Consider the following 14,013-nt stretch of genomic DNA (forward strand, 5'->3'; position numbering starts at 1 on the left):
GTGAGTGCCGGGGTCGGATGTTCTCCGAGGAAAAGCACAAATGTGATTACATCTCCGACGTCGATGCATGAATTATGAATGCCTGACCTGAGGGGCTGGAGCATTCTTGCATCTCCAGCGTGGAAGAGGGTCGGGGGGTCAGAGACGCGTTAGCAAGGACATTCCACAAGCAAAGTTTACGTCTTTGTTTATCCTTATTTTAGACGAGTGCTGAGGAAACTCTGAGGTGATTAACAACAGGTGGAATAATAGCAGCAACGGTAAATGATTTGCAAATTCTCCCATTAGTTGTAATTTTTTATTCTTATCAATAAAAATGAAAACGTGGGAGAGTAAAACAGCTGCTGCAAGCAGATAACTACGGCTAATTATAGTTGAAACAAACACAGAGACAGGTGATAAATTTCTTAGAAAGTGGCCGGAAATAAAGTCACTTCGAGTAGGATCAATTAAAACGAACAAAACGATGGTGCTCAGAATTGAGTCCGACTTCTAATAACTCTTATTTGACCTTATAAGAGGATATTTTTCATTTTTCTTAAACAAACAAACGGTCTTTAAAACAAAACGGTCTGCTTGCTGCACTGTCCAGAAAGGCTGCGTGATGTAAATTTTGTCCCATCTACCCGCCCACCAGGATCTGCTATGACTCAGCAGATGTCCAGATTCTTCTGACCCGTTGGCCGTTGCGCATCGACAGCGACGACACGATTCGGTGTCACCAAATAAATAAATAAAAAACAGAATGTAGAGGAAAAATAAGCAGAAAGTGAGAAATGTTTCGCGGACTTGGAGAAGGCGTCCGACTCTATCCCCTGGAGAATTGACAAGCGCGGGATTTTTTCTTTTCACATACAGTCAGCCTTATACACAGCTGTGTAAATAAAGTAGTTTTCTATGAAGTAGTACTTCCTAATACGTTTTTAATTAAATCATCTTTTTTTGAAATGTTTTTTATTTCTCGTACTATAGGAATGTGCTTATTTTAGCATGATTTTTCTTTGAATTAAAAACAAGCACTAGCTAATAGCCATGTTTGTCAAACTGAAGGATCTTTTCATTAGGAGACAACACCGTCAGGATTTCATGGTCCACGTCAACTTTGCATTTTGCATAAAAACCTTCCTTCAGCTGCTTTACGGTTCATGAACCTGAAACTTACTGGTAAAAATCACAGCTGACATTTACACCAGACTCCTCTGCGGGGGGTTACAGCGTTGTCGGCGCGCCTCCGCTTCCCGTTTTAGGAGTCCGGTGTCACTTCGCGACAACCCTGTCCTCCCGTCTTCCTTCTTCCCCCTGAGATCAAAGCCCCGCTTTTGAGAGGCTTGACAGATCCGAGAGTTCTCGGTTACCGTTGGAGGCTCTTCAATCAGGCTTTGAGTCCCAAATTTATGAATGTCTTCGGGGGGGGGGTTTTTCCCTCTTAGCAACATTTATGTAGCTTAGCAACTCCTGTGTTTTTGTGATAATTTTTATGAGGAGCAGAAGCTTTCGTTCTTTTTGGCACATGTGAAAGAATGGCTTATGTTTAAAAGAAATTGTGCAGGTTTGTGCTTACGTTCAGGTCTTATGTTGAGTGAAAAAAAAAGAAAATACTTTACCTAACCTGCACCGAAATTTTACTTTTTAATTCTGATTTAAATTTTTAAAGTTTGTCTTAATGATCAGCACTTGAATTTTTTATCTGCTCTACTAAGCTTAAGCAATTAGTGTATCGTCACAGCATGATTGTCTGACAAAACAGTTATTCCCGTGTTTTGTCAGATCGCCTTACTTCACTGCCAAATTAAAAACGTTGCAAGTCACGTTAAATGTAAATACATTTTTTAAAATTCAAGATAAAAATGTGAACAAACAAACGAATCAAGGTGCAGCATGCCAGAAAAGCTTGAGTCTTATCAAGCATTATGTAGTGAAAATAATAGCACAACTTTGGGGTATTCAGAAGTTAGGCCGTCGTAAGTAAACAGCAAAATAAAAAGAAACAAAAAAAAACAAGGGTGGCTAATATCACTATGTTTTCAGCAAACGTATGCAGTGAAATAACAGCAGGCTAGCTACTAGCAAATAAAAAAACTTGCTAGCTAGATGACATCACTAGTTTGGCACAGAACTACAAAGAATAGAATCAGATATAATGACTGTTTTTCTCCAACAACTTTACAGTTCAATTTATTAAAAAAAAGAGTCAGCTATCATAGTTTTAAGGTAGCTTCATGCTGAATTGACATGAAAACTAACAATGAGCTACAAAAGCTAGCATATCTGTAAACAGTAGAGTTCATTAGCCTCTTCAGTTGCTAGCTAAGTTATTTTTATTTTTGTTTGCTTAAAAAATAGAACAACATAAAATCATGATATTCTGATCAAGATGCACTTTTACTTCAGAACTGAAACTAAATTGAATATTTTTAAACAAAGTTTTGGTGGAAGTGACGGGTGGACTCTCTGGTGTTTAAGCTAAAACTTAGCATTTTTCCATTGCTAAATAGTGAACACTGATTTTAAGAAAAATGGTGTAGCTTGTTTGAGATTTGAGCATTTTGGGTGGCTTCAGAATTTTGCTGATTTTTAAACACAAAGCGATCACAATGTTCATTTTGATGTTTGTTTTAAATTTTTTACTTCACTACAGCAATTTCCCGACTTACGGTCATCAGACTGTGAGAAACATACGACACTATGAGCTTACAGCACGTCTAGAAAATTCAAGAATTGTAAAACTGAGGACAAAGACAAGCTGATGTCGTTTGCGTTTGTATTTATTGTAAGTTTAATGAGTTCTGTCACATCACTGCTGCTTTCCCCATTTGCCCCCATTTTATTCCTCAAAAACCGCATGTTCAATACAGCATCAGTAAAGTGGAACATCTCAATCAATCCTCATTATTACTCAAGCCTCCAAGTTTGTAAAGGAACAAAAGCTACAGCTCTTTTTTTTCCCAGGTTTTCAGCAATCTTGTAGAATTAGCCGCTCTTATGCCGAGGCTATTCGGTCTTGTGCTTTCGGTCATTATGAGCATGATAGTGGAGATGCATGTTGCCCTCTGTGTGAATGGTTTCTGGGCTTGTTTCCAAGGTTTTAAATTCTCATTTCATTGTGCACTCAGTGTACCACAACTAATTCAGGCGTGCTGTTCCGTGGCAGCTCTTTCAGTTTTCGTATGATCTCCTTGGTATAGCTAGTTAGGCAGCTGAGGAGTTATTCCAGACACCATAAGACTCCCACTAAAGTACGCTAAGCAGCAGGTTCATTGTGTAGCCAGTCAGCGGTTAGACACGACAACCAACTCTAGACACAGCATGTAAAATTTGTAAGAAGGGCACACTGAATGAGAAAAAGCAGACAAGAAACGGTTTTGTACTGGTCTTCACCAAAAAAAACGAAAAAAAAAAAAAAGAGAAAACACAAGCTGAGGTTACAACACGTGCAGAACAACGGGTGCCGACACAAACTATCTGAAGCAGAACCGGGCCGCGCGACAGCTCCTCTACACGCAGGAACACGGAAGGCGACTCACGGTCATCGATGCAGAACCGGCCGCGGTGACATGGGGGGGAGTTGGCTGAATGTTATGTCACTAGTGTGTGGTTTTCTTTTTCAAGGGCACTGCATGAGTGTTAATGCAAATATTACTACGCACAAAAGCAAATCATTTTCATCTCTATCTGAAGAAGGGGTAATGGAGATCAACAATCAAGTTAAAAAGGGTGCAAAATGTTCCAATTTAAATGCCCTAAATGACTTTATATTTACTGCCTCCCTGCACTTTGATTATGTAAAGACAGTCAAAATGCAACAGAGGAATCATCAGATATTTACTGGAAGCCATGGCTGTAAGACCCAAACATGAATCAGACTGATGCAACGAGTGGCAACCCGCTATGCTACATGAACGAACCGGGAGCCGTACTTTAGAGCAGTCTGCGTTTGTACAGTAGACGTTTCATCAGCATCATTCACATTTTAAGACGCTTGGCATATAGAAAGTATCAACGCGTTACCAGTATGGACAATAACATGAGATGTAATCACTGTGACTTAAAACGTAAGTATTCAGAGCGGCTTTTCAGCACTTTGGGCTTCGATATCAAATTTATTTTTGCACCACGATTAATGTATTATTATTTTTTTTTCTAAGCTTGAGAAATCCCTCTCTTTGCTTTTCCCAGGACCACGGACAGCAACAGCGAATGCATATTTGGCACTTTGGACAGCGAAGGCAGCCACAAGCACTTCAGGACCTCGGTCAGAGACGCTGTGCGTCTTTCAGCGGCGCTCCTCTAAGTTACGGCATGTGATAAAAGCTTTTCGAGTTCCAGCGCCGTGAAAAAGACCTCTGTTGTTACGAGTTGACTTACGTTCCCTCGCCACAGATGAACACACACCTCGGCACACGTTACAGAAGCGCATGAATGTATGCGAAGCCCACGGACAAGTACCAAGACGTGAAAGTGTCGCGGTTGTCATTCCCCGACATAAACTTCGCGGGCTGAGAAAAAAGACGTAAAGGACAACGAATGATGGAGACGGCGTTCAAGTGCAACCACAGTAAAAGGAGACGTTCATCACACCGGAGTCATTCAGCACCACAGACAGTTACTTTGTCCTTAAACGGCTCCATATTTCAGCACCGTCGACGTTGCATCTGTGTGTGAAATGTGTAAAATGTATGTTTGATAACCATGTCGGGTGACGAAATCGGATTTGTACTTCGCAAAGGACGATTTTCAGCATCATATGCAGCAAATTGTGCTGAAATGAATTCGGTGTCACCACCCAGAGTTCTGAAACATGACCGATGTCTCTATCCAGTGAGTTGAAGCTGCTGCAGCCTGCAGTGAGTGTTCAAGATTATGATGTATGTAATGTACATTTAAGTTTCTCCAAGAAAATATATGAAGGAAACGTAAATAAAGTAAGTTTGGCAAACTTAATTTGATTACCTGTGACAAATTAAGTCATTTCTTTGTTTCTTTGAAGTTGGAGCTCCATTCTTGTTTTCTTTAGTGCATAATTTTGTATAATGAGGAGCAAACAAACATTTTCATGCAATTCATACCATTATGGACAACTGACTATGTGATAAAGTGATAACTTTATAATTTTAACATTTAGTTTGTGATTCGACAGAAAATAAACCTCAGACCGTCATTTGTTTTCTGGCCAGAGACGATCAACAAAGTTTTCTCTGGGGGCAGTAAATTTATTTATTTATTTTTAAAATTAGTCATGTTTCTGGCAATTATGATCCATCTGCTTTGTTTGCTCATAATTATGTTGTTGTACATAGATGACATTCAGCATTCCATTTTAATATTATTATTAAGTAATATTCAATTGTTGTTGTTTATTTTTGGCTTCCACAAGAAATAGCTGCAAATAAATAGTGATAATTGATAGGAAAACAAAACGCTACATATGATAACATTTAATTAAGACAATATTAAGGCAATCTGAACTGGACTGCAATTGATTCTATTTCTTAACTGTGCATTTGATATTCCTTTAAGATATTATGGAATGCAATAAACTCATGTTGCATATGCTGACAATTATATATTCATAACCTATGAAGAATATTCACTGTTTTTATTTTGGTCATTTTAAAAAAATTTTATTTCATTCAGCATACCTGGAGCATGAGAAGTGTGCGTTGTGTGTGATACCTCATTAATTTTGATTTTAAAATATTCTCCATGCAAGCTAGAAAACCAGCAGCAGTGAGGGTGAGCTCAACAACTTGGACGAATCTTTTAAATTATTGAGCTTGTGTGGAGAAAAAAAGAAAGAAAGTAAAAATACTCTCCTTTGTTGTTTATAACCTCTGCTTAAGCTGGCACGTCAGGCTAGGAGAGCTTTCTAATTAAAGGAAATGCCTCTGAGAATAGACCTCGCACTTCCTAACAGGGAGGCAAAGAGTGCAACCACAAACTTCAATAACCTTTGTTTGGACTTTATGTGACACACCAACGCAAAGTGGTGAGGAGGAGGGAAAAAGATACAAGGTTTTGCCTAGTAGTCACAAATATAAGTCTGAAAAGTTCTGCCTGTACTCTAGTAATTTATTCCACTTAAAAAATAAAAATAAAATAAAAATTAAAGGGGCAGTTTTTGTGTTTCCCCAGGATAATAGTGCCACTTTTAGCACAATCAACTGTTAACTTCAGTTGTAATATATATGTATATGTCAAATGTAACTTTAAAAACATTGCTTAAAAATGGAATGCCTTGAAATTGGGCCTCTGTCACTTTAAAAACGCCTGCTCTTTCTGAAGCTCCGCCTTCAGGAAGTCATCACAACATGGCTCCCAGATTAACCCTTTAGCAACATTTTTACCAATGTTGCCCTCAGCAGATGTTCCACCAGGTGTTTGCTAATTGCTGCTGGCTAGTCTGAAGGAGCCCAGTGAGAGAGCTTCTTCAAGCTTCTGTGAGGAGGAAGCTTGAAAACTGCCGTTCCAAGGAGGATCTGCGTCTTTATGGCGGAACTAGGTCCACCCAATGAAGGACGGTTGCCATGGAGATGAAAGGATTTCCCAAACATGCATTAAAGAATCAAAGCAACACGCCAGGTGTGTCTTTTTGATGAGAGAACAACATTAAAACAGTATATAAAGCACAATTAGTCAATTTTACATAATATTGCACCTTTAAATACAATACAGACATTTTCCCACACTGATAACCAATCATAATTAGGCATAACTTAATTGCTCTACCATAATAAAAGTCTATTTAAAAAAAAGGATAGAGTTAAAGTTGTGAAAACTGGAAGTAAGTTTCTTCTCTACTGTCTGTAGAAAGCATGACTTTTTTATTTTTTTTTTTCTGCACTAATTTAACACGCATTAAACTGAAACGACTGACCCTGCAAGGTAGTGGGAGTAAATGCCAGCATTCCTAACTTTCAAAAGCCTTTTTCGCACAAGGTGGGATTTACATTGTGCCGAAGAAACCTCTCGCTGTGATGCGCGTTCACTCGAGCAACCCTCACGCTGTGCGAAGCCTGTCCTGACAGCTGCAGACAGCAAAGCACAGCAGCAGAGACACGCAGGCAAAAATCCAGATGATTATAGATTTTTCTTAATGTGCTGTAAAGCCCGGGCGTCTGCAGAGCGTCCTGATTCAATTTCTCAAGGTAAAACGAAGCAAGAAGGAAAGAAAGGAGAAATTTAAGCTGTTGAGATATCACTAAATGTTACCCAAGTCAATCGATGTGTAATTTCCTGCTAATAATTTTCAGTCGCAATTCATTTTGTGAATTAACGGCGGCCGCGAGTCCGGCGGCGTTTAATTACAGCTACCGTGGAAAAATAAAAAACGGCGAGTGCCTTTTCATCTTTTCATCCGTCACATGACACGGCTGGAAGATCTCCACATAAAGTGGGTTTTCGAGTCCCTTGGTCGGCGGCCGTTGGGGGGGGGGGGGGGGATCGAGTGATGTTAATTTCATTTCAAATGAGAACCTAATTGAGGCGCCACTCCTCTCCAGGGTGCCAAGCTCACGCCTCGTTTTAAGACCTCAGAGTGTCCCCGACAGTGTGAATAATGCAGGTTCATCAGTGAATCTTTTTGTTCTCCTGGACTGATGTGCTGCCAGACCCCGAAAGTTTGACAGAGGCCTAAAGAACCGAGAGATTCTTCCCCAACAAACATGCTGCTACCTATTAGTATTTCCTTTCGTTTGAAAGTTTGCTTTGTGTTTTCCTGTTATGAAAGAAAGATCCCGAATCCTCTGCGGTGAAGAATTAGACATACTCGACTTGCAGCATCCATGCAGATGCTAACCGGAGACCATAGATCAGAGCACAAGCTGCACAAATAATTAATACTCAAGGGCACTGGAGTTACGGTGCTGAAGGATAGCAGAAGTGCATACAAAGAAAAAAGGAGGGATAATAAAAGGAGAACAAGCCGCTGAAGCTTTATTTGTGCCTGAACTGAGGAGCACATGCTTGTTCCAGGTGAGGCGTCAATCTGCAGCCTTCCCCATCGAGGCTTTTAATAAAAACGCCGACGCTTCACTGGCTGCAACGATCCTCCCGTTTCATGTCGCGCCCGCGTTTGTTGTCTCGCCGCGCCGTCACTCTACTGTCTGCTTTATTGTTGCGATCGCGCGCCGTCGACATTCGCGAGAGCATCGGGGCTTTGAAACGTGTCGCCCCGCTCTTCCGAAGCTATTTAGGTCGAGATCAACAGGCAGATTTCAGCGGATGCAGTCTGTACGCACACACGTTTGGGCTTTAAGGTGGATCGTCTCTGACGTCCTGTGAATGTTTTCATCTCGATTCAAAGGGAAAAAAAATACATCTTACAACATATGATTCATATTCTCTACGTTTCTTATTGTACATCTAAGAGTTGAATGTTCAGCAGACAATGTCAGATCTTCCAACTTGACCCAATTTGAAGTGAAATACACAAATAAATAATGAATAAAACACATTTATGAATTATAAATCTACCCTTACTGATTTAAAACTAGTCAACTTCAAGACTTCATTTTGCTTTTTTTCTACTAAAATGGTTTTATTAGCACAAAAAGAAAACATACCATAGGTTGATACTCATACATACTTTATTGTTTAGTTTTCTTTTTTATTATTCCTAAACAGTACGCTTAAAGTTGGACTCTTGTTACTAAAGGCTTTGTTTTCTTTTTAAGATATCTTTTAGAAACAATAATATTGTGCACGGGATCACATGAATCCACACAAATTCACTCCTGAGGTACGTCAAACCCACAGGGGGCAGTGTAGCACGAAGCTAAAACCTGACAGCCAATCAGATTGCATTAAAAGCAACCACAACTTCCTGCTAGGAATTAAACACGGCGCCTGCCGGGAGGTTCATTTTGAAGACTGAACTACTTTTAACTGGCCTATTAGAATAAAAAGGTAATAAAACACAAGATCATGTCGATTGGGAATTGTGGCAAAGCATCATACTGGTGCATTATTTGCTGCCGACTGTAATTTGTGGGAATGAATGGCAGGTTTTCCATGTACACACACAAACACAAGTAGAATATTCTCAAATTTCCACTTTAGTCAAAGTCTTTATAAATAATAGCTTTTAGTAATATTAAAAACATACCCAGCTATTCGGCGATGTATGGATTAGGCCTAACTCTTGTCACTACGTTTATTGGAGGAAAGCTTGTGCCCGGAAAATTTGACAATTTTTCTGGAAATCCTCATTTCTGGCTTTTGCTCTAATACTGGACAAAACAACAGACTTTGTTTGCTTCACAGCCGTTATCCAAGGGACTTGGATAACGGGGGTCAGCCAGGTCAGCCGGGCGGCTCTCCACTGCAGTACTGTCCTCCCTGAGGAACTGTAGGGTCACCGGTTTGGCTGTGTTTCTCTCCTTGACCTTTGCCCTCCAAGATTTCACCAGAGCCTTTAGTTGCAATGCCGTAATACACACTGCACATGTGAAACAGCGACATGCTCTCTTATTTTGAACTCCCATGTGTCTCTTGAACTGATTCAGACTGCAATAAACTCATGTGGCCCGAGAGTTCACAATATCACTCGGAGAATATTCACTTTTTCGTTGTTTCTTAGCACAAATACTGTAGCTAAAATCTGCAAACCCCCCGCAAAAACTGCCTGCTTTATAAGCTTCATGCATGGAGAGAGAGGAATAATTTATGAGTCTTTTTCTCTTTTTCCTTTTGCATCTAACCAAATATTGAACATGTGGAAGCCTCTCGCTACATGACTGTAATGTATATGCCACAAAAACAGACCAGCGGAGACCCAGAGCCATAAATTTATCATGTTACCTCTCTGTTGTTCATCACTTGCCGTCCGTCTCATCCGTCTTCACTTGGCCATCTGCACACTGCTGGTGATTCATCATCGCCACCGCAGTAGGTGAGATGTCGGCCTAAATGGCGTTTCCCCTTTGACCCTGTTGGCAGAGAAAACCCACAATGGCCACATGAATTAAGACAGACAGCATACTGTACCACAGAAATAGCAAAAAAAAAAAGAAAAAGAAAACCGTCTGGGAATAATAGAAGTGAGATATCGTTACAATATGTTGATATTATATTCTATCCTTCCCTGGTTTTGGAAAACCAGGAAGTGTCTCGGCAAAAAAGTTTAATTAGCAGTGAAACATTAAACACAGTCATGCTCCTGGAGGAAACGGTAATTAGACTGAAAATGCAATTTTTATAAATAATGCTCATTAAACATCAGATTTAAATGAGCGTCCGCACACCTCAGCAGTTTGACAAATTAACTGCGGCTTCCCCTGCTCTATGAAATGAACCGACGCCGCTTAGGGGCCGAGTCACACCAATCCATCCGCATCGATTTCAGCACGACGTGTCCCCCGGTCGTCTTTCGTCGGGACGGCGTGGATGGTTCATTTCTGAAAGTTTTTTAAAACCAAAGCGGAGCCACTAACGAGGGACGGATGGGGGGAAATCGGCAGGCTGTGAGGCGACGTCGTGGAGCGTTTGTTTCGCGGGCGAGCTCTACAGGCAAAACTGTCAACGCAACAAGCAACGAGGAGCCGGAGCGGGTGAATGTTCACGGCTGTGATTTATTCATGGGCTATTACAGTGGGGGAAATGCTCCATTTTCAGACACATCCATTATTTAAGGAAAGGACCCTGTAGACATCGCTCAACAGATTGCGGCGTAAAAAATGGATGCAAACCCAAACTGGAAGTGTGCGTCTGAATCCCTGCTTCAGGTTTCTTAAAGTCAGGAGGACTGCCTGAAAGTGTTGTTGTTGTTTTTTAGTATTCTTATTATTTTCGGTGAAGGTCCGTTTTTAAGCTTTTCTACAATAGATAGCAATCACCACAGTTTCCTCCACACACACACACGCGCACACACACATCTGCTCCTTTGAGATAGTTACTGTTGAGCTCCTGAGGAAAATGTGTTGTGACAGAAACGTTTTCACAACACAAGTTCTCTTCTCTTTGAGATTTATTGGAGATTGGAAGCCTCTACAGATTACAGACACTATTTCCTTCCCTTACTGTAAGTAAATAAACAAGTACAGGGGAGTGAAAAAGAGGAATGGAGAAGTCGGAAAAAGCGAGAAATCCAATTTTTTTTTCCCCCCTTTCTTCTTCCATGCAGCACCGCAAAACAGTCTAAAACTCAGCTTGAATTTTTTTCCCCACATTTTGTAACATCAAAAACACAAAATGCAATGTTTATCTCTTCCAATATTGCCGTAAGTTTGATTCCTTGATGCTTGTTTTATTACCTCAAACACGAAAAAGGCCTTCATATGCATTAACACACACACAGAGGAAACCGAATCGGCATATTAATCATCTACAATCTTCCTTTTTTCCTCTCTTTGTGCTACAGCCAATCAGGGCCGAGGAAAATAAATGATAGTCTTGAATTGGCTGCTTTGAAAATGTCAACTAATAGAGCGTCAAGTAGGCATTTCAGCTTCACAAGCTGCATTTTCTTTCAAGTATTTTAGGTAGAGTCTATACAAACAACCTAAAAATTGTTTTGAGTTACAATACCAAGAAAACAAATCTACAACAACAACAAAAAGAAAGCAGAAAAACATCGAGAAATGTTCTGCAAATGAAGAACAAGTTAGGAAACAATCCGAAAGCATTTCAGACTTTTAGATGAAGACTTGGTTGTCATTTCATTTTCCAAATCGCGAGCAGAAAGTCTGGCACGACTGTTTTTTTTTTTTGTTTTAAATTTCCGCACAGAACGTCTCTCCTCATCAGCGCACATCTACCAACAGTCATACGCCGAAGCCCTTAATGTTCTGCTTCCTGACAGGCGCTCTCTTGCGATTCTGCGACTGACTGTTCTCGCTCAAAGCTGCAGGCGGAGTGACGCTGCAGAAACAGACAGCAGAGAAGACGGCCTGCTGCAAGAGGCGAGCCCATCCCCCGTCATGCTCCGCAAAATGGGTCGAAACGGTTCTGAAAGTACTAAAAAAAAAGCTTGAGTGACGAACGTAAAAGAGGGAGAGAACACGTGAGAGACGCATCTGTCAGATATTTCCTCATAGCTTACCACACTTTGAGCTCTTTTAATCATATATTCTCCGAGGCGATCCGGAATCCTAATTTTGAGCGTTTGAAGCCGCGGTGAGAGTAATCAGTGAATATTTGAAGCTGATGGTGTAGGATCAGGTTGTTTGTGCATCTTCAGGGCCTGACTGAAATTTGACAACACTTGACGTTTCATCATCTCCCTAACAAGAGCTTGCAGCATGCAGACCTTACCTGCAGGATTATTTTCTGTAGACATGTTTATTTTTCACTGCTATGCTATTATTATTTTTTTTACTTTTTAAGTCCAAAACTTATTTGATTCTTGATTTTCTTTCACATGTTATGTATGTATTTTTTTGTCACAATGAATTGTTAAAGATAGTTAACTTGTGAAATTGAATAGCAGGCTCTAAATCCTTGGTGACAAAGTGGTTTCCAGTAGTAGTGATTCTTGCGTCACCTTGAAGGAATTTGGACTCTCAGTCATTTGCCAAATTGTTTAAATGTGTCCACTTATTCGGTTAGGAAGCCTCAGAAATCGCTTTGTAATCTTTTCCTGACTGACAGACGCCATTAAATCCAGCCGCGATGTGGTGGCTTTTCATGTTGTCAGACAGGTGCTGCCGAAGTGATTTCTTTTGACAGTAAGCCCCTCGGGTGAAGCTGGTGAAAAAGAGCACAGCTTTCTTAATTACAAGTATTCCGTTATTAAACAAGAGGGTGATTACCGTTTTTAGTGGTTCACACTGTGCCTTGTTGGCTTAGACCGCACTTTGTCGTAATATATGAATTGGAAAACTGCAATTTCAGGTTTTGAATGAGGTTTGCCCTGTTAGTCCACTTTAATGGAACTCTGGTTTGTTTGCTGAGGGAGTCCGATTGGTTTGGAGGAGGCGTTAACGCGCAATCTGACTCTCGTTCGCCTGAAAACATCTGTCTTGGTTCGATTGCAGTGAACTCCGGTGCATGTGTGAACGCCGAGCGGACCAGAGACGGCTCCAAAAACAGGAAGCGGTCTTGAGCGCTGGGCATAAATACAATCAAAGCAAACATGCAAATCTAGCACTAGCTGGAGAGATAGCTTGTCGTCTTTTACCAAAGACGAAAAAGAAATCCTACAACCGCTAAAATCGTGTTTGGTTCACATTTCATCAAGAAGGAAGTTAAGTCTGCCTTGTTGATGAGCTTTGGCTACCTCCTATACTCAGACAATGAAATTCCCCCTTTGAGTGGCTTATCGGTTTGGAGCAGTGTGACATTTTCTTGTGTAAATCCTTATAAGGTAGTTTTCTCCTGGTGTTTCAGATGGATCCAAGGCTTAGAAAAAGGCAGCTTCCAAGGTTTTATCAATATTTTCCTGGCTGCCAAGAAACAAAACCCAAATTTGCATCGAGGCTCGGAAACACAAAACAGCTGCCATCAAAGTCCTAATTCAGCAAACAGATACGAAGCTGCGACTCGAAGGCATCCGCAACAGTGACAGATGAAAAAATATCTATAACTGAGGAGTTTCTCGCGAGCACAAATGTAAATTACACTTTTGATTTGTCGCAATATGTAAAGTAGGCAAGTGTTGGCTTTAAAGAGAACAGTGGGCCTCTGGAAAGTTGTCAAATGATTTTTTTATGTGCTGGAAAGCTCCTGCTAGAGCTCCTAATTAACTGTTTTATCTCATTCGAAAGGAAGAGCCCGGGCCAGCGCTTCCTAAACTTTAACAAATAATTAGGCTTAATAGTCAGTGAGGACATCCAAGCTGATATTTTGTTTCTTTAAGGCCTCAGGAGGAGTTCTTCTCTGCGTTTCTTTGTGATGAGGGCAGCTGGTTGCAGACTTCAACTCCAATCTAAACGGAAATGTGTGACTATGAGTTAGCTTGTTTGAATCCTACACTTTCATTACTGCTGAGAGCCTTCGGGTTGGTACTGAAGCTACCTCTAAACGCGTTTCCTTTTCTTTTTCCCTTTTTTTACACCGGTTACAACGTGGCACTCTCTG

The 14,013-nt window shown here is 40.7% G+C and overlaps 1 long non-coding RNA gene across 1 annotated transcript in view; it reads right to left on the reverse strand.

Moving 5' to 3' along the window:
• The window catches only part of LOC145555300 (uncharacterized), an 80,848-nt gene extending 69,689 nt beyond the window's left edge, over positions 1-11,159 (reverse strand). The window contains exon 1 of the long non-coding RNA XR_014091429.1: positions 9,799-11,159. This is a non-coding gene — a long non-coding RNA (uncharacterized LOC145555300). The remainder of the gene's footprint in view (positions 1-9,798) is intronic.
• Positions 11,160-14,013: the final 2,854 nt, after the last annotated feature.

Source organism: Poecilia reticulata, chromosome 2, assembly GCF_904066995.2.
Source record: "Poecilia reticulata chromosome 2, P_reticulata-male-v2, whole genome shotgun sequence".
Taxonomy (NCBI): Eukaryota; Metazoa; Chordata; class Actinopteri; order Cyprinodontiformes; family Poeciliidae; genus Poecilia; species Poecilia reticulata.